The 20173-nt window shown below is 41.1% G+C and overlaps 1 protein-coding gene across 1 annotated transcript in view; it reads right to left on the bottom strand.

The window, feature by feature from the left end:
• The window catches only part of LOC118378969 (glutamate receptor ionotropic, NMDA 2D-like), a 237505-nt gene that overhangs the window by 111767 nt on the left and 105565 nt on the right, over positions 1-20173 (bottom strand). The window lies entirely within an intron of this gene.

The raw sequence follows: 20173 nt of genomic DNA on the forward strand, positions 1-20173 counted from the left end.
GAGAGATAGAGGGGTACACTGGTCTCATAACACATTATTATAGGATAAACTACATTCAGAGAGATAGAAGGGTACACTGGCCTTATAACACATTATTATAGGATAAACTACATTCAGAGAGATAGAGGGGTACACTGGTCTCATAACACATTATTATAGGATACACTACATTCAGAGAGATAGAGGGGTACACTGGTCTTATAACACATTATTATAGGATAAACTACATTCAGAGAGATAGAGGGGTACACTGGCCTTATAACACATTATTATAGGATACACTACATTCAGAGAGATAGAGGGGTACACTGGTCTTATAACACATTATTATAGGATAAACTACATTCAGAGAGATAGAGGGGAACACTGGTCTCATAACACATTATTATAGGATAAACTACATTCAGAGAGATAGAGGGGTACACTGGCATTATAACACATTATTATAGGATAAACTACATTCAGAGAGATAGAGGGGTACACTGGCATTATAACACATTATTATAGGATACACTACATTCAGAGAGATAGAGGGGTACACTGGCATTATAACACATTATTATAGGATAAACTACAGTCAGAGAGATAGAGGGGTGGTACACTGGCCTTATAACACATTATTATAGGATAAACTACATTCAGAGAGATAGAGGGGCACACTAGTCTTATAACACATTATTATAGGATACACTACATTCAGAGAGATAGAGGGGAACACTGGTCTCATAACACATTATTATAGGTTACACTACATTCAGAGAGATAGAGGGGTACACTGGCCTTATAACACATTATTATAGGATACACTACATTCAGAGAGATAGAGGGGTACACTGGTCTTATAACACATTATTATAGGATAAACTACAGTCAGAGAGATAGAGGGGTACACTGGTCTCATAACACATTATTATAGGATAAACTACATTCAGAGAGATAGAGGGGTACACTGGCATTATAACACATTATTATATGATACAATACATTCGGATAAACTACATTCAGAGAGATAGAGGGGTACACTGGTCTCATAACACATTATTATAGGATAAACTACATTCAGAGAGATAGAGGGGTACACTGGCCTTATAACACATTATTATAGGATAAACTACATTCAGAGAGATAGAGGGGTACACTGGTCTCATAACACATTATTATAACACATTATTATAGGCTACACTACATTCAGAGAGATAGAGGGGTACACTGGTCTTATAACACATTATTATAGGATAAACTACATTCAGAGAGATAGAGGGGTACACTGGTCTCATAACACATTATTATAACACATTATTATAGGATACACTACATTCAGAGAGATAGAGGGGTACACTGGTCTTATAACACATTATTATAGGATAAACTACATTCAGAGAGATAGAGGGGTACACTGGCCTTATAACACATTATTATAGGATAAACTACATTCAGAGAGATAGAGGGGTACACTGGCCTTATAACACATTATTATAGGATAAACTACATTCAGAGAGATAGAGGGGTACACTGGCCTTATAACACATTATTATAGGATAAACTACAGTCAGAGAGATAGAGGGGTACACTGGTCTCATAACACATTATTATAGGATACACTACATTCAGAGAGATAGAGGGGTACACTGGTCTCATGACACATTATTATAGGATAAACTACATTCAGAGAGATAGAGGGGTACACTGGTCTTATAACACATTATTATAGGATAAACTACATTCAGAGAGATAGAGGGGTACACTGGTCTCATAACACATTATTATAGGATAAACTACATTCAGAGAGATAGAGGGGCACACTGGTCTCATAACACATTATTATAGGATAAACTACATTCAGAGAGATAGAGGGGTACACTGGTCTCATAACACATTATTATAGGATACACTACATTCAGAGAGATAGAGGGGTACACTGGCATTATAACACATTATTATAGGATAAACTACAGTCAGAGAGATAGAGGGGAACACTGGTCTTATAACACATTATTATAGGATAAACTACAGTCAGAGAGATAGAGGGGTACACTGGTCTTATAACACATTATTATAGGATAAACTACATTCAGAGAGATAGAGGGGTACACTGGTCTCATAACACATTATTATAGGATAAACTACATTCAGAGAGATAGAGGGGTACACTGGTCTTATAACACATTATTATAGGATAAACTACATTCAGAGAGATAGAGGGGTACACTGGTCTTATAACACATTATTATAGGATAAACTACATTCAGAGAGATAGAGGGGTACACTGGCCTTATAACACTTATACACTGGTCTTATAACACATTATTATAGGATAAACTACAGTCAGAGAGATAGAGGGGTACACTGGTCTTATAACACATTATTATAGGATAAACTACATTCAGAGAGATAGAAGGGTACACTGGCCTTATAACACATTATTATAGGATAAACTACATTCAGAGAGATAGAGGGGTACACTGGTCTCATAACACATTATTATAACACATTATTATAGGATACACTACATTCAGAGAGATAGAGGGGTACACTGGTCTTATAACACATTATTATAGGATAAACTACATTCAGAGAGATAGAGGGGTACACTGGCCTTATAACACATTATTATAGGATAAACTACATTCAGAGAGATAGAGGGGTACACTGGCCTTATAACACATTATTATAGGATAAACTACATTCAGAGAGATAGAGGGGTACACTGGTCTTATAACACATTATTATAGGATAAACTACATTCAGAGAGATAGAGGGGTACACTGGCCTTATAACACATTATTATAGGATAAACTACAGTCAGAGAGATAGAGGGGTACACTGGCCTTATAACACATTATTATAGGATAAACTACAGTCAGAGAGATAGAGGGGTACACTGGTCTCATAACACATTATTATAGGATACACTACATTCAGAGAGATAGAGGGGTACACTGGTCTCATGACACATTATTATAGGATAAACTACATTCAGAGAGATAGAGGGGTACACTGGTCTTATAACACATTATTATAGGATAAACTACATTCAGAGAGATAGAGGGGTACACTGGTCTCATAACACATTATTATAGGATAAACTACATTCAGAGAGATAGAGGGGAACACTGGTCTCATAACACATTATTATAGGATAAACTACATTCAGAGAGATAGAGGGGTACACTGGCATTATAACACATTATTATAGGATAAACTACATTCAGAGAGATAGAGGGGCACACTGGTCTTATAACACATTATTATAGGATAAACTACAGTCAGAGAGATAGAGGGGCACACTGGTCTTATAACACATTATTATAGGATAAACTACAGTCAGAGAGATAGGGGTAACACTGGTCTCATAACACATTATTATAGGTTATAAACTACATTCAGAGAGATAGAGGGGTACACTGGCCTTATAACACATTATTATAGGATAAACTACATTCAGAGAGATAGAGGGTACACTGGCCTTATAACACATTATTATAGGATAAACTACAGTCAGAGAGATAGAGGGGTACACAGGCCTTATAACACATTATTATAGGATAAACTACATTCAGAGAGATAGAGGGGTACACTGGCCTTATAACACATTATTATAGGATAAACTACATTCAGAGAGATAGAGGGGTACACTGGCCTTATAACACATTATTATAGGATAAACTACATTCAGAGAGATAGAGGGGTACACTGGTCTTATAACACATTATTATAGGATAAACTACAGTCAGAGAGATAGAGGGGTACACTGGTCTTATAACACATTATTATAGGATAAACTACAGTCAGAGAGATAGAGGGGTACACTGGTCTTATAACACATTATTATAGGTTACACTACATTCAGAGAGATAGGGGTGCACTGGCCTTATAACACATTATTATAGGATACACTACATTCAGAGAGATAGAGGGGTACACTGGCCTTATAACACATTATTATAGGATAAACTACAGTCAGAGAGATAGAGGGGTACACAGGCCTTATAACACATTATTATAGGATAAACTACATTCAGAGAGATAGAGGGTACACTGGCCTTATAACACATTATTATAGGATAAACTACATTCAGAGAGATAGAGGGGTACACTGGCCTTATAACACATTATTATAGGATACACTACATTCAGAGAGATAGAGGGGTACACTGGCCTTATAACACATTATTATAGGATAAACTACAGTCAGAGAGATAGAGGGGTACACTGGCCTTATAACACATTATTATAGGATAAACTACATTCAGAGAGATAGAGGGGTACACTGGCCTTATAACACATTATTTATTATAGGATACACTACATTCAGAGAGATAGAGGGGTACACTGGCTTTATAACACATTATTATAGGATAAACTACAGTCAGGAGATAGAGGGGAACACAGGCCTTATAACACATTATTATAGGATAAACTACATTCAGAGAGATAGAGGGGTACACTGGCCTTATAACACATTATTATAGGATAAACTACATTCAGAGAGATAGAGGGGTACACTGGTCTTATAACACATTATTATAGGATAAACTACATTCAGAGAGATAGAGGGGTACACTGGTCTTATAACACATTATTATAGGATAAACTACAGTCAGAGAGATAGAGGGGTACACTGGTCTTATAACACATTATTATAGGATAAACTACATTCAGAGAGATAGAGGGGTACACTGGCCTTATAACACATTATTATAGGATAAACTACAGTCAGAGAGATAGAGGGGTACACTGGCCTTATAACACATTATTTTAGGATAAACTACATTCAGAGAGATAGAGAGGCACAATGGCCTTATAACACATTATTATAGGATAAACTACATTCAGAGAGATAGAGGGGTACACTGGTCTCATAACACATTATTATAACACATTATTATAGGATAAACTACATTCAGAGAGATAGAGGGGTACACTGGTCTTATAACACATTATTATAGGATAAACTACATTCAGAGAGATAGAGGGCACACTGGTCTTATAACACATTATTATAGGATAAACTACAGTCAGAGAGATAGAGGGTACACTGGTCTCATAACACATTATTATAGGATAAACTACATTCAGAGAGATAGAGGGGTACACTGGCCTTATAACACATTATTATAGGATAAACTACAGTCAGAGAGATAGAGGGGTACACTGGCCTTATAACACATTATTATAGGATAAACTACAGTCAGAGAGATAGAGGGGCACACTGGTCTTATAACACATTATTATAGGATAAACTACAGTCAGAGAGATAGAGGGGTACACTGGTCTCATAACACATTATTATAGGTTACACTACATTCAGAGAGATAGAGGGGTACACTGGCCTTATAACACATTATTATAGGATACACTACATTCAGAGAGATAGAGGGGTACACTGGCCTTATAACACATTATTATAGGATAAACTACAGTCAGAGAGATAGAGGGGTACACAGACCTTATAACACATTATTATAGGATAAACTACATTCAGAGAGATAGAGGGGTACACTGGCCTTATAACACATTATTATAGGATAAACTACATTCAGAGAGATAGAGGGGTACACTGGCCTTATAACACATTATTATAGGATAAACTACATTCAGAGAGATAGAGGGGTACACTGGCCTTATAACACATTATTATAGGATAAACTACAGTCAGAGAGATAGAGGGGTACACTGGTCTTATAACACATTATTATAGGATAAACTACAGTCAGAGAGATAGAGGGGCACACTGGTCTTATAACACATTATTATAGGATAAACTACAGTCAGAGAGATAGAGGGGTACACTGGTCTCATAACACATTATTATAGGTTACACTACATTCAGAGAGATAGAGGGGTACACTGGCCTTATAACACATTATTATAGGATAAACTACATTCAGAGAGATAGAGGGGCACACTGGCCTTATAACACATCATTTTAGGATAAACTACAGTCAGAGAGATAGAGGGGTACACAGGCCTTATAACACATTATTATAGGATAAACTACATTCAGAGAGATAGAGGGGCACACTGGTCTTATAACACATTATTATAGGATAAACTACAGTCAGAGAGATAGAGGGGTACACTGGTCTCATAACACATTATTATAGGTTAACACACTGGCCCTATAACACATTATTATAGGATACACTACATTCAGAGAGATAGAGGGGTACACTGGCCTTATAACACATTATTATAGGATAAACTACAGTCAGAGAGATAGAGGGGTACACAGACCTTATAACACATTATTATAGGATAAACTACATTCAGAGAGATAGAGGGGTACACTGGCCTTATAACACATTATTATAGGATAAACTACATTCAGAGAGATAGAGGGGTACACTGGCCTTATAACACATTATTATAGGATAAACTACATTCAGATAGATAGAGGGGTACACTGATCTTATAACACATTATTATAGGATAAACTACAGTCAGAGAGATAGAGGGGTACACTGGTCTTATAACACATTATTATAGGATAAACTACATTCAGAGAGATAGAGGGGCACACTGGTCTTATAACACATTATTATAGGATAAACTACAGTCAGAGAGATAGAGGGGTACACTGGTCTCATAACACATTATTATAGGTTACACTACATTCAGAGAGATAGAGGGGTACACTGGCCTTATAACACATTATTATAGGATAAACTACATTCAGAGAGATAGAGGGGTACACTGGTCTTATAACACATTATTATAGGATAAACTACCTTCAGAGAGATAGAGGGTTACACTGGCCTTATAACACATTATTATAGGATAAACTACATTCAGAGAGATAGAGGGGTACACTGGCATTATAACACATTATTATATGATACACTACATTCAGATAAACTACATTCAGAGAGATAGAGGGGTACACTGGTCTCATAACACATTATTATAGGATAAACTACATTCAGAGAGATAGAAGGGTACACTGGCCTTATAACACATTATTATAGGATAAACTACATTCAGAGAGATAGAGGGGTACACTGGTCTTATAACACATTATTATAGGATAAACTACAGTCAGAGAGATAGAGGGGCACACTGGTCTTATAACACATTATTATAGGATACACTACATTCAGATAAACTACATTCAGAGAGATAGAGGGGTACACTGGTCTCATAACACATTATTATAGGATAAACTACATTCAGAGAGATAGAAGGGTACACTGGTCTTATAACACATTATTATAGGATAAACTACATTCAGAGAGATAGAGGGGTACACTGGTCTTATAACACATTATTATAGGATAAACTACCTTCAGAGAGATAGAGGGGTACACTGGCCTTATAACACATTATTATAGGATAAACTACATTCAGAGAGATAGAGGGGCACACTGGTCTTATAACACATTATTATAGGATAAACTACAGTCAGAGAGATAGAGGGGTACACTGGCCTTATAACACATTATTATAGGATACACTACATTCAGAGAGATAGAGGGGTACACTGGCCTTATAACACATTATTAAAAGATAAACTACAGTCAGAGAGATAGAGGGGTACACTGGCCTTATAACACATTATTATAGGATAAACTACATTCAGAGAGATAGAGGGGTACACTGGTCTCATAACACATTATTATAGGATAAACTACATTCAGAGAGATAGAGGGGTACACTGGCCTTATAACACATTATTATAGGATAAAACATTCAGAGAGAGAGGGGTACACAGACCTTATAACACATTATTATAGGATAAACTACATTCAGAGAGATAGAGGGGTACACTGGCATTATAACACATTATTATAGGATAAACTACATTCAGAGAGATAGAGGGGCACACTGGTCTTATAACACATTATTATAGGATAAACTACAGTCAGAGAGATAGAGGGGTACACTGGTCTCATAACACATTATTATAGGATAAACTACATTCAGAGAGATAGAGGGGTACACTGGCCTTATAACACATTATTATAGGATACACTACATTCAGAGAGATAGAGGGGTACACTGGCCTTATAACACATTATTATAGGATAAACTACAGTCAGAGAGATAGAGGGGTACACAGGCCTTATAACACATTATTATAGGATAAACTACATTCAGAGAGATAGAGGGGTACACTGGCCTTATAACACATTATTATAGGATAAACTACATTCAGAGAGATAGAGGGGTACACTGGCCTTATAACACATTATTATAGGATAAACTACATTCAGATAGATAGAGGGGTACACTGGTCTTATAACACATTATTATAGGATAAACTACAGTCAGAGAGATAGGGGTACACTGGCCTTATAACACATTATTATAGGATAAACTACATTCAGAGAGATAGAGGGGCACACTGGTCTTATAACACATTATTATAGGATAAACTACAGTCAGAGAGATAGAGGGGTACACTGGTCTCATAACACATTATTATAGGTTAACTACATTCAGAGAGATAGAGGGGTACACTGGCCTTATAACACATTATTATAGGATAAACTACATTCAGAGAGATAGAGGGGTACACTGGCCTTATAACACATTATTATAGGATAAACTACAGTCAGAGAGATAGAGGGGTACACAGGCCTTATAACACATTATTATAGGATAAACTACATTCAGAGAGATAGAGGGGTACACTGGCCTTATAACACATTATTATATGATTATAGATAAACTACATTCAGAGAGATAGAGGGGTACACTGGTCTCATAACACATTATTATAGGATAAACTACATTCAGAGAGATAGAGGGGTACACTGGTCTTATAACACTTTATTATTATTATAGGATAAACTACATTCAGAGAGATAGAGGGGTACACTGGTCTTATAACACATTATTATAGGATAAACTACAGTCAGAGAGATAGAGGGGCACACTGGCCTTATAACACATTATTATAGGATAAACTACATTCAGATAAACTACATTCAGAGAGAGGGGTACACTGGTCTCATAACACATTATTATAGGATAAACTACATTCAGAGAGATAGAGGGGTACACTGGCCTTATAACACATTATTATAGGATAAACTACAGTCAGAGAGATAGAGGGGTACACTGGTCTCATAACACATTATTATAGGATAAACTACATTCAGAGAGATAGAGGGGTACACAGGCCTTATAACACATTATTATAGGATACACTACATTCAGAGAGAGAGAGGGGAACACTGGTCTTATAACACATTATTATAGGATAAACTACATTCAGAGAGATAGAGGGGTACACAGGCCTTATAACACATTATTATAGGATAAACTACATTCAGAGAGATAGAGGGGTACACTGGCCTTATAACACATTATTATAGGATAAACTACAGTCAGAGAGATAGAGGGGTACACTGGTCTCATAACACATTATTATAGGATAAACTACAGTCAGAGAGATAGAGGGGTACACTGGTCTCATAACACATTATTATAGGATAAACTACATTCAGAGAGATAGAGGGGTACACTGGCCTTATAACACATTAACATATTATTATAGGATAAACTACATTCAGAGAGATAGAGGGGTACACTGGTCTTATAACACATTATTATAGGATAAACTACATTCAGAGAGATAGAGGGGTACACAGGCCTTATAACACATTATTATAGGATAAACTACATTCAGAGAGATAGAGGGGTACACTGGTCTTATAACACATTATTATAGGATACACTACATTCAGAGAGATAGAGGGGCACACTGGCCTTATAACACATTATTATAGGATACACTACATTCAGAGAGATAGAGGGGTACACTGGCCTTATAACACATTATTATAGGATAAACTACAGTCAGAGAGATAGAGGGGTACACTGGCCTTATAACACATTATTATAGGATACACTACATTCAGAGAGATAGAGGGGTACACTGGCCTTATAACACATTATTATAACACATTATTATAGGATAAACTACATTCAGAGAGATAGAGGGGTACACTGGTCTTATAACACATTATTATAGGATACACTACATTCAGAGAGATAGAGGGGCCTTATAACACATTATTATAACACATTATTATAGGATAAACTACATTCAGAGAGATAGGGGTACACTGGTCTCATAACACATTATTATAGGATAACTACATTCAGAGAGATAGAGGGGTACACTGGCCTTATAACACTTTATTATAACATATTATTATAGGTTACACTACATTCAGAGAGATAGAGGGGTACACTGGCCTTATAACACATTATTATAGGATAAACTACATTCAGAGAGATAGAGGGGCACACTGGCCTTATAACACATCATTTTAGGATAAACTACATTCAGAGAGATAGAGAGGCACAATGGCCTTATAACACATTATTATAGGATAAACTACATTCAGATAAACTACATTCAGAGAGATAGAGGGGTACACTGGTCTCATAACACATTATTATAGGATAAACTACATTCAGAGAGATAGAGGGGTACACTGGTCTCATAACACATTATTATAGGATAAACTACATTCAGAGAGATAGAGGGGTACACTGGTCTCATAACACATTATTATAGGATAAACTACATTCAGAGAGATAGAGGGGTACACTGGTCTCATAACACATTATTATAGGATAAACTACATTCAGAGAGATAGAGGGGTACACTGGTCTCATAACACATTATTATAGGATACACTACATTCAGAGAGATAGAGGGGTACACTGGTCTCATAACACATTATTATAGGATAAACTACAGTCAGAGAGATAGAGGGGCACACTGGTCTCATAACACATTATTATAGGATAAACTACAGTCAGAGAGATAGAGGGGCACACTGGTCTTATAACACATTATTATAGGATAAACTACATTCAGAGAGATAGAGGGGTACACTGGTCTCATGACACATTATTATAGGATACACTACATTCAGAGAGATAGAGGGGTACACTGGTCTCATAACACATTATTATAGGATAAACTACATTCAGAGAGATAGAGGGGTACACTGGTCTTATAACACATTATTATAGGATAAACTACAGTCAGAGAGATAGAGGGGCACACTGGTCTCATAACACATTATTATAGGATAAACTACATTCAGAGAGATAGAGGGGTACACTGGTCTCATGACACATTATTATAGGATACACTACATTCAGAGAGATAGAGGGGTACACTGGTCTCATAACACATTATTATAGGATAAACTACAGTCAGAGAGATAGAGGGGCACACTGGTCTCATAACACATTATTATAGGATAAACTACAGTCAGAGAGATAGAGGGGTACACTGGTCTCATAACACATTATTATAGGATAAACTACATTCAGAGAGATAGAGGGGCACACTGGTCTCATAACACATTATTATAGGATAAACTACATTCAGAGAGATAGAGGGGTACACTGGTCTCATAACACATTATTATAGGATAAACTACAGTCAGAGAGATAGAGGGGCACACTGGTCTCATAACACATTATTATAGGATAAACTACAGTCAGAGAGATAGAGGGGTACACTGGTCTCATAACACATTATTATAGGATAACCTACATTCAGAGAGATAGAGGGGCACACTGGTCTTATAACACATTATTATAGGATAAACTACATTCAGAGAGATAGAGGGGTACACTGGTCTTATAACACATTATTATAGGATAAACTACATTCAGAGAGATAGAGGGGTACACTGGTCTCATAACACATTATTATAGGATAAACTACATTCAGAGAGATAGAGGGGTACACTGGTCTCATAACACATTATTATAGGATAAACTACATTCAGAGAGATAGAGGGGTACACTGGTCTCATAACACATTATTATAGGATAAACTACATTCAGAGAGATAGAGGGGCACACTGGTCTCATAACACATTATTATAGGATAAACTACATTCAGAGAGATAGAGGGGTACACTGGTCTTATAACACATTATTATAGGATAACCTACATTCAGAGAGATAGAGGGGCACACTGGTCTCATAACACATTATTATAGGATAAACTACATTCAGAGAGATAGAGGGGTACACTGGTCTCATAACACATTATTATAGGATAAACTACAGTCAGAGAGATAGAGGGGCACACTGGTCTCATAACACATTATTATAGGATAAACTACAGTCAGAGAGATAGAGGGGTACACTGGTCTCATAACACATTATTATAGGATAAACTACATTCAGAGAGATAGAGGGGTACACTGGTCTCATGACACATTATTATAGGATACACTACATTCAGAGAGATAGAGGGGTACACTGGTCTCATAACACATTATTATAGGATAAACTACATTCAGAGAGATAGAGGGGTACACTGGTCTCATAACACATTATTATAGGATAAACTACATTCAGAGAGATAGAGGGGTACACTGGTCTCATAACACATTATTATAGGATAAACTACATTCAGAGAGATAGAGGGGTACACTGGTCTCATAACACATTATTATAGGATAAACTACATTCAGAGAGATAGAGGGGTACACTGGTCTCATAACACATTATTATAGGATAAACTACATTCAGAGAGATAGAGGGGTACACTGGTCTCATAACACATTATTATAGGATAAACTACAGTCAGAGAGATAGAGGGGCACACTGGTCTCATAACACATTATTATAGGATAAACTACATTCAGAGAGATAGAGGGGTACACTGGTCTCATAACACATTATTATAGGATAAACTACATTCAGAGAGATAGAGGGGTACACTGGTCTCATAACACATTATTATAGGATACACTACATTCAGAGAGATAGAGGGGTACACTGGTCTCATAACACATTATTATAGGATACACTACATTCAGAGAGATAGAGGGGTACACTGGTCTCATAACACATTATTATAGGATACACTACATTCAGAGAGATAGAGGGGCACACTGGTCTCATAACACATTATTATAGAATAAACTACATTCAGAGAGATAGAGGGGTACACTGGTCTCATAACACATTATTATAGGATAAACTACATTCAGAGAGATAGAGGGGTACACTGGTCTCATAACACATTATTATAGGATAAACTACATTCAGAGAGATAGAGGGGTACACTGGTCTCATAACACATTATTATAGGATACACTACATTCAGAGAGATAGAGGGGCACACTGGCCTCAAAACACACTATTATAAGACAGGTATAAAAACAATGCCTATCCCCTTTCGCCTTGTCCGTACACCTATAACAGGGTTCCCCAACTCGCGGCCCGCAGCCCGAATTTGGCCCGCGTGTGGTTTTATTTGGTCCCCCAAGTCAACAAATGATTTGTAATTCTGTTACTGCCCCCTGACCATCCGCTCGAGAACAAATCAACCCGAGGCTGAATATAGTTGATGATCCCTGACCTTTAACCTGTCTGACCCTAGATATGGGTTAGCACCTTATGTAGTCTGCTGAATGGGCTACAACACAGTGTAAATGCCAGCCACATGTCTCCTGCTACGCATCTCTTCATCACACAAAGTGAGTTATCCCCCTCCCCCATCTAAATCAAAAACTGCTGTGTCGGCTGATTGAATAAGTGAAATGTTAATCTGCGTTAGACACAGCACCTTCTCATTTCAGAGTTTATCAGCAGAAAAGGGGGAGCGAGCAGCAATGCAACACACACTCCCCTCTTCAAGTCTCTGGATTAGCTACTTTGAAGCATCTCATCAAAAAACAGAAACTAGCCTGAGAAAATAAATCGCACTTCACCATTTGCATGTGAATATAGGTGGATAGACACCATTGGCCCCGATTCAAGTCATAAAGATGGCAGATAAAGAATAAGTAGGGAGTGAGATTTTTTCTGCTGCCATGACAACCAGGCTGTACCAACGTTCCCCGTGGGACCTGAGGAGGTGCAGCGGGACACTTCCACCAAAAATCACCCCCCTGTCCCACTCGCTCACAGTGTGTGTGTGTATGTGTGTGTGTATATATTGAGATTTAAATGTTTTTTTAGAGTGAAGTACATCGAAAAAAATCAAGAGAAAACTGCAAGACTCAATAGAAGACAAAACAAGGAACAAACCAAAAAAGACAGGCTTTTGAAAAAGTAACTATTTTTCATAAAATTGTACAGTTATCTTAGCTAGCTGAATTGCTAGCAGAATTGTTTACTTGTTGCTAAGCAGTTGCTAGGGACTCTCCTGGAAGAAGCTAGCTAGCTTACAAAGAATAACAACAAAAAATATCTAGTTAACAGAAGAAAGGAAGACAAAATAAGGACAAAAGAAGGACAGAAGAAAAAGGAAAAGAAAGAGGACAACAAAGTGAAACAGTCAGCACTTCTATTGCAACTTCGTATTTCGTCGTCCTAACGTAGTCTACACTGCTATCTGCCCAGCAGCTAGCCAGCTAGCAAACGTCCATCGTCTACCGAATAGCAGCACTGTAGAAACTATTACACTCAACTGAACGACTTGATTAGTGTAGTGTTAGCTAGCTACATAGTTGTCTTTGCTGTCTTCGTATCCAAGATAATTGTGTAGTTTAGAGCGTGTAGTCTTAGAGTGATTATCTTAATTTACCGAGGTTAGCTAGCCAGCTATTTGTCGTCCTTAACGTAGGAGACACTGCTAGCTAGCCAACAGCTAGCCAACGTCTACTGAATAGAACTTCCGCACTCAACAACCCGGTCGCATTCCGCTTCGCTCCACAGGTAGTATCACATTTTCATTTCATTTCAATACAGCACAACGGTTTGATTTGTTTGATCGTAGCTAGCTACATAGCTAGCTACATAGCCGTCTGTGTATCAAAGATAATTGTGTAGTCTAGAGCGATTTTCTAGGTTAGCTAGCCAGCTATTGTCGTTCTTTTAACACAACTTAATGTAATCAACACTGCCAGCTAGCCAGCTAGCCCCCGAATAGCAGCACTGTAGAAACTATTAAACTCAACGGAACGACTTGATTAGTGTAGTGTCAACAACGCAGCCACTGCCAGCTAGCCTACAAAGTCAACAACGCAGCCACTGCCAGCTAGCCTACTTCAGCAGTACTGTATCATTTTAATCATTTTAGTCAATAAGATTCTTGCTACGTAAGCTTAACTTTCTGAACATTCGAGACATGTAGTCTACTTGTCATTCCAATCTCCTTGCATTAGCGTAGCCTCTTCTGTAGCCTGTTAACTATGTGTCTGTCTATCCCTGTTCTCTCCTCTCTGTACAGACCATACAAACGCTCCACACCGCGTGGCCGCGGCCACCCTAATCTGGTGGTCCCAGCGCGCACGACCCACGTGGAGTTCCAGGTCTCCGGTAGCCTCTGGAACTGCCGATCTGCGGCCAACAAGGCAGAGTTCATCTCAGCCTATGCCTCCCTCCAGTCCCTCGACTTCTTGGCACTGACGGAAACATGGATCACCACAGATAACACTGCTACTCCTACTGCTCTCTCTTCGTCCGCCCACGTGTTCTCGCACACCCCGAGAGCTTCTGGTCAGCGGGGTGGTGGCACCGGGATCCTCATCTCTCCCAAGTGGTCATTCTCTCTTTCTCCCTTACCCATCTGTCTATCGCCTCCTTTGAATTTCACGCTGTCACAGTTACCAGCCCTTTCAAGCTTAACATCCTTATCATTTATCGCCCTCCAGGTCCCCTCGGAGAGTTCATCAATGAGCTTGATGCCTTGATAAGCTCCTTTCCTGAGGACGGCTCACCTCTCACAGTTCTGGGCGACTTTAACCTCCCCACGTCTACCTTTGACTCATTCCTCTCTGCCTCCTTCTTTCCACTCCTCTCCTCTTTTGACCTCACCCTCTCACCTTCCCCCTACTCACAAGGCAGGCAATACGCTCGACCTCATCTTTACTAGATGCTGTTCTTCCACTAACCTCATTGCAACTCCCCTCCAAGTCTCCGACCACTACCTTGTATCCTTTTCCCTCTCGCTCTCATCCAACACTTCCCACACTGCCCCTACTCGGATGGTATCGCGCCGTCCCAACCTTCGCTCTCTCTCCCCCGCTACTCTCTCCTCTTCCATCCTATCATCTCTTCCCTCTGCTCAAACCTTCTCCAACCTATCTCCTGATTCTGCCTCCTCAACCCTCCTCTCCTCCCTTTCTGCATCCTTTGACTCTCTATGTCCCCTATCCTCCAGGCCGGCTCGGTCCTCCCCTCCCGCTCCGTGGCTCGACGACTCATTGCGAGCTCACAGAACAGGGCTCCGGGCAGCCGAGCGGAAATGGAGGAAAACTCGCCTCCCTGCGGACCTGGCATCCTTTCACTCCCTCCTCTCTACATTTTCCTCCTCTGTCTCTGCTGCTAAAGCCACTTTCTACCACTCTAAATTCAAAGCATCTGCCTCTAACCCTAGGAAGCTCTTTGCCACCTTCTCCTCCCTCCTGAATCCTCCTCCCCTCCCCCCATCCTCCCTCTCTGCAGATGACTTCGTCAACCATTTTGAAAAGAAGGTCGACGACATCCGATCCTCGTTTGCTAAGTCAAACGACACCGCTGGTTCTGCTCACACTGCCCTACCCTGTGCTCTGACCTCTTTCTCCCTCTCTCTCCAGATGAAATCTCGCGTCTTGTGACGGCCGGCCGCCCAACAACCTGCCCGCTTGACCCTATCCCCTCCTCTCTTCTCCAGACCATTTCCGGAGACCTTCTCCCTTACCTCACCTCGCTCATCAACTCATCCCTGACCGCTGGCTACGTCCCTTCTGTCTTCAAGAGAGCGAGAGTTGCACCCCTTCTGAAAAAACCTACACTCGATCCCTCCGATGTCAAAAACTACAGACCAGTATCCCTTCTTTCTTTTCTCTCCAAAACTCTTGAACGTGCCGTCGTTGGCCAGCTCTCCCGCTATCTCTCTCAGAATGACCTTCTTGATCCAAATCAGTCAGGTTTCAAGACTAGTCATTCAACTGAGACTGCTCTTCTCTGTATCACGGAGGCGCTCCGCACTGCTAAAGCTAACTCTCTCTCCTCTGCTCTCATCCTTCTAGACCTATCGGCTGCCTTCGATACTGTGAACCATCAGATCCTCCTCTCCACCCTCTCCGAGTTGGGCATCTCCGGCGCGGCCCACGCTTGGATTGCGTCCTACCTGACAGGTCGCTCCTACCAGGTGGCGTGGCGAGAATCTGTCTCCTCACCACGCGCTCTCACCACTGGTGTCCCCAGGGCTCTGTTCTAGGCCCTCTCCTATTCTCGCTATACACCAAGTCACTTGGCTCTGTCATAACCTCACATGGTCTCTCCTATCATTGCTATGCAGACGACACACAATTAATCTTCTCCTTTCCCCTTCTGATGACCAGGTGGCGAATCGCATCTCTGCATGTCTGGCAGACATATCAGTGTGGATGACGGATCACCACCTCAAGTTGAACCTCGGCAAGACGGAGCTGCTCTTCCTCCCGGGAAGGACTGCCCGTTCCATGATCTCGCCATCACGGTTGACAACTCCATTGTGTCCTCCTCCCAGAGCGCTAAGAACCTTGGCGTGATCCTGGACAACACCCTGTCGTTCTCAACTAACATTAAGGCGGTGGCCCGTTCCTGTAGGTTCATGCTCTACAACATCCGCAGAGTACGACCCTGCCTCACACAGGAAGCGGCGCAGGTCCTAATCCAGGCACTTGTCATCTCCCGTCTGGATTACTGCAACTCGCTGTTGGCTGGGTTCCCTGCCTGTGCCATTAAACCCCTACAACTCATCCAGAACGCCGCAGCCCGTCTGGTGTTCAACCTTCCCAAGTTCTCTCACGTCACCCCGCTCCTCCGCTCTCTCCACTGGCTTCCAGTTGAAGCTTGCATCCGCTACAAGACCATGGTGCTTGCCTACGGAGCTGTGAGGGGAACGGCACCTCAGTACCTCCAGGCTCTGATCAGGCCCTACACCCAAACAAGGGCACTGCGTTCATCCACCTCTGGCCTGCTCGCCTCCCTACCACTGAGGAAGTACAGTTCCCGCTCAGCCCAGTCAAAACTGTTCGCTGCTCTGGCCCCCAATGGTGGAACAAACTCCCTCACGACGCCAGGACAGCGGAGTCAATCACCACCTTCCGGAGACACCTGAAACCCCACCTCTTTAAGGAATACCTAGGATAGGATAAAGTAATCCTTCTCACCCCCCTTAAAAGATTTAGATGCACTATTGTAAAGTGGCTGTTCCACTGGATGTCTTAAGGTGAATGCACCAATTTGTAAGTCGCTCTGGATAAGAGTGTCTGCTAAATGACTTAAATGTAAATGTAAATGTAATGTAATGTGTATGTGCATGTGTGTGTGCTGGTATGTGTATGTGTGTGTGTGTGTGTGTGTGTGTGTGTGTGTGTGTGTGTGTGTGTGTGTGTGTGTGTGTGTGTGTGTGTGTGTGTGTGTGTGTGTGTGTGTGTGTGTGTGTGTGTGTGTGTGTGTGTGTGTGTGTGTGTGGTATGTGTGTGTGTGTGTGTGTGTGTGTGTGTGTGTGTGTGTGTGTGTGTGTGTGTGTGTGTGTGTGTGTGTGTGTGTGTGTGTGTGTGTGTGTGTGTGTGTGTGTGTGTGTGTGTGTGTGTGTGTGTGTGTGTGTGTGTGTGTGTGTGTGTGTACATATGTGTGTGTGTGTACATATGTGTGTGTGTGTGCAGGACACATTCCCGAAACAACAGCCCCCTGTTTAGCTCTCAGAGGGCCTGCCAGAAAAAGAGCTGTAATACCCAGGGGGTGTCTGTGACTGTGACCATGTGTCAGTCTGTGTCTATGAGGAAGAGAAAGGGCGAAGTGAAAGATAAAAAACATTGTTTGTATGTTTGTGTGCACATGCTTGTCAATGTTGCCTGCATCCGTGCTTAAGTGTGTTCTGTGTGTCACTAAATCACTCTGGATAAGAGCGCCTGCAAAATGAATAAAATGTAAGTGCGTGCCTGTTTGTGTGTGTTTGTGTGTTTGTGTGTGTGTGTGTGTGTGTGTGTGTGTGTGTGTGTGTGTGTGTGTGTGTGTGTGTGTGTGTGTGTGTGTGTGTGTGTGTGTGTGTGTGTGTGTGTGTGTGTGTGTGTGTGTGTGTCTAATAAACAATGTATGTCTGTGACTGCTGTGGTTAAGAGCCCATAACTCTGTCTGCGACTGATGTGACACCCAGCGTTTAACTGGTTGCCCCGGAGGCAGCAGCATAGGCCAGGGAACGCTTGGACATACACACACACACACACACACACACACACACACACACAGCAACAGACACACACACACACACACTAAGTTAAGCTACAGCAACCTACACACACACTGAGGAACAACACAAACACATGCACAGTGCTACACACACGTACATTCTCATGCAGAGCTGTAGTCGGACAACAGTGAAACACACAGAAACAGCAAGCCTGACCTTCCAACCAGGAAGAAAAAACAACTTACGAGGTCCTTAACTTCAATATATCATGACCTCTGAGGGCCTCAGGCATTTGACCTCACTCTAATCCATCAATCATCAGCCATCCAATCAATCAAATGTTATTTGTAATGGCAGCATGCAGTGTGCCAGGTCTCAGTGCTCCTCTTCTCTCTGGCGACTGCTGTCTCAGTGCTCCTCTTCTCTCTGACGACAGCTGTCTCAGTGCTCCTCTTCTCTCTGACGACAGCTGTCTCAGTGCTCCTCTCCTCTCTGGCGACTGCTGTCTCAGTGCTCCTCTCCTCTCTGGCGACAGCTGTCTCAGTGCTCCTCTCCTCTTTGGCGACAGCTGTCTCAGTGCTCCTCTCCTCTCTGGCGACAGCTGTCTCAGTGCTCCTCTCCTCTCTGGCGACAGCTGTCTCAGTGCTCCTCTCCTCTCTGGCGACAGCTATCTCAGTGCTCCTCTCCTCTCTGGCGACAGCTGTCTCAGTGCTCCTCTCCTCTCTGGCGACAGCTGTCTCAGTGCTCCTCTTCTCTCTGACGACAGCTGTCTCAGTGCTCCTCTCCTCTCTGGCGACAGCTGTCTCAGTGCTCCTCTCCTCTTTGGCGACAGCTATCTCAGTGCTCCTCTCCTCTCTAGCGACAGCTGTCTCAGTGCTCCTCTCCTCTCTGGCGACAGCTGTCTCAGTGCTCCTCTTCTCTCTGGCGACAGCTGTCTCAGTGCCCCTCTCCTCTCTGGGGGCAGCTGTCTCAGTGTTCCTCTCCTCTCTGGCGACAGCTGCTGTGGAAAGTAGCTTTGACCTTTTCCCAACAACTATTATGGTCAAGAAGAACTACGTACTGTAGCCTACC

The sequence above is a fragment of the Oncorhynchus keta genome, chromosome 34 (genome assembly GCF_023373465.1).
Source record: "Oncorhynchus keta strain PuntledgeMale-10-30-2019 chromosome 34, Oket_V2, whole genome shotgun sequence".
Taxonomy (NCBI): domain Eukaryota; kingdom Metazoa; phylum Chordata; class Actinopteri; order Salmoniformes; family Salmonidae; genus Oncorhynchus; species Oncorhynchus keta.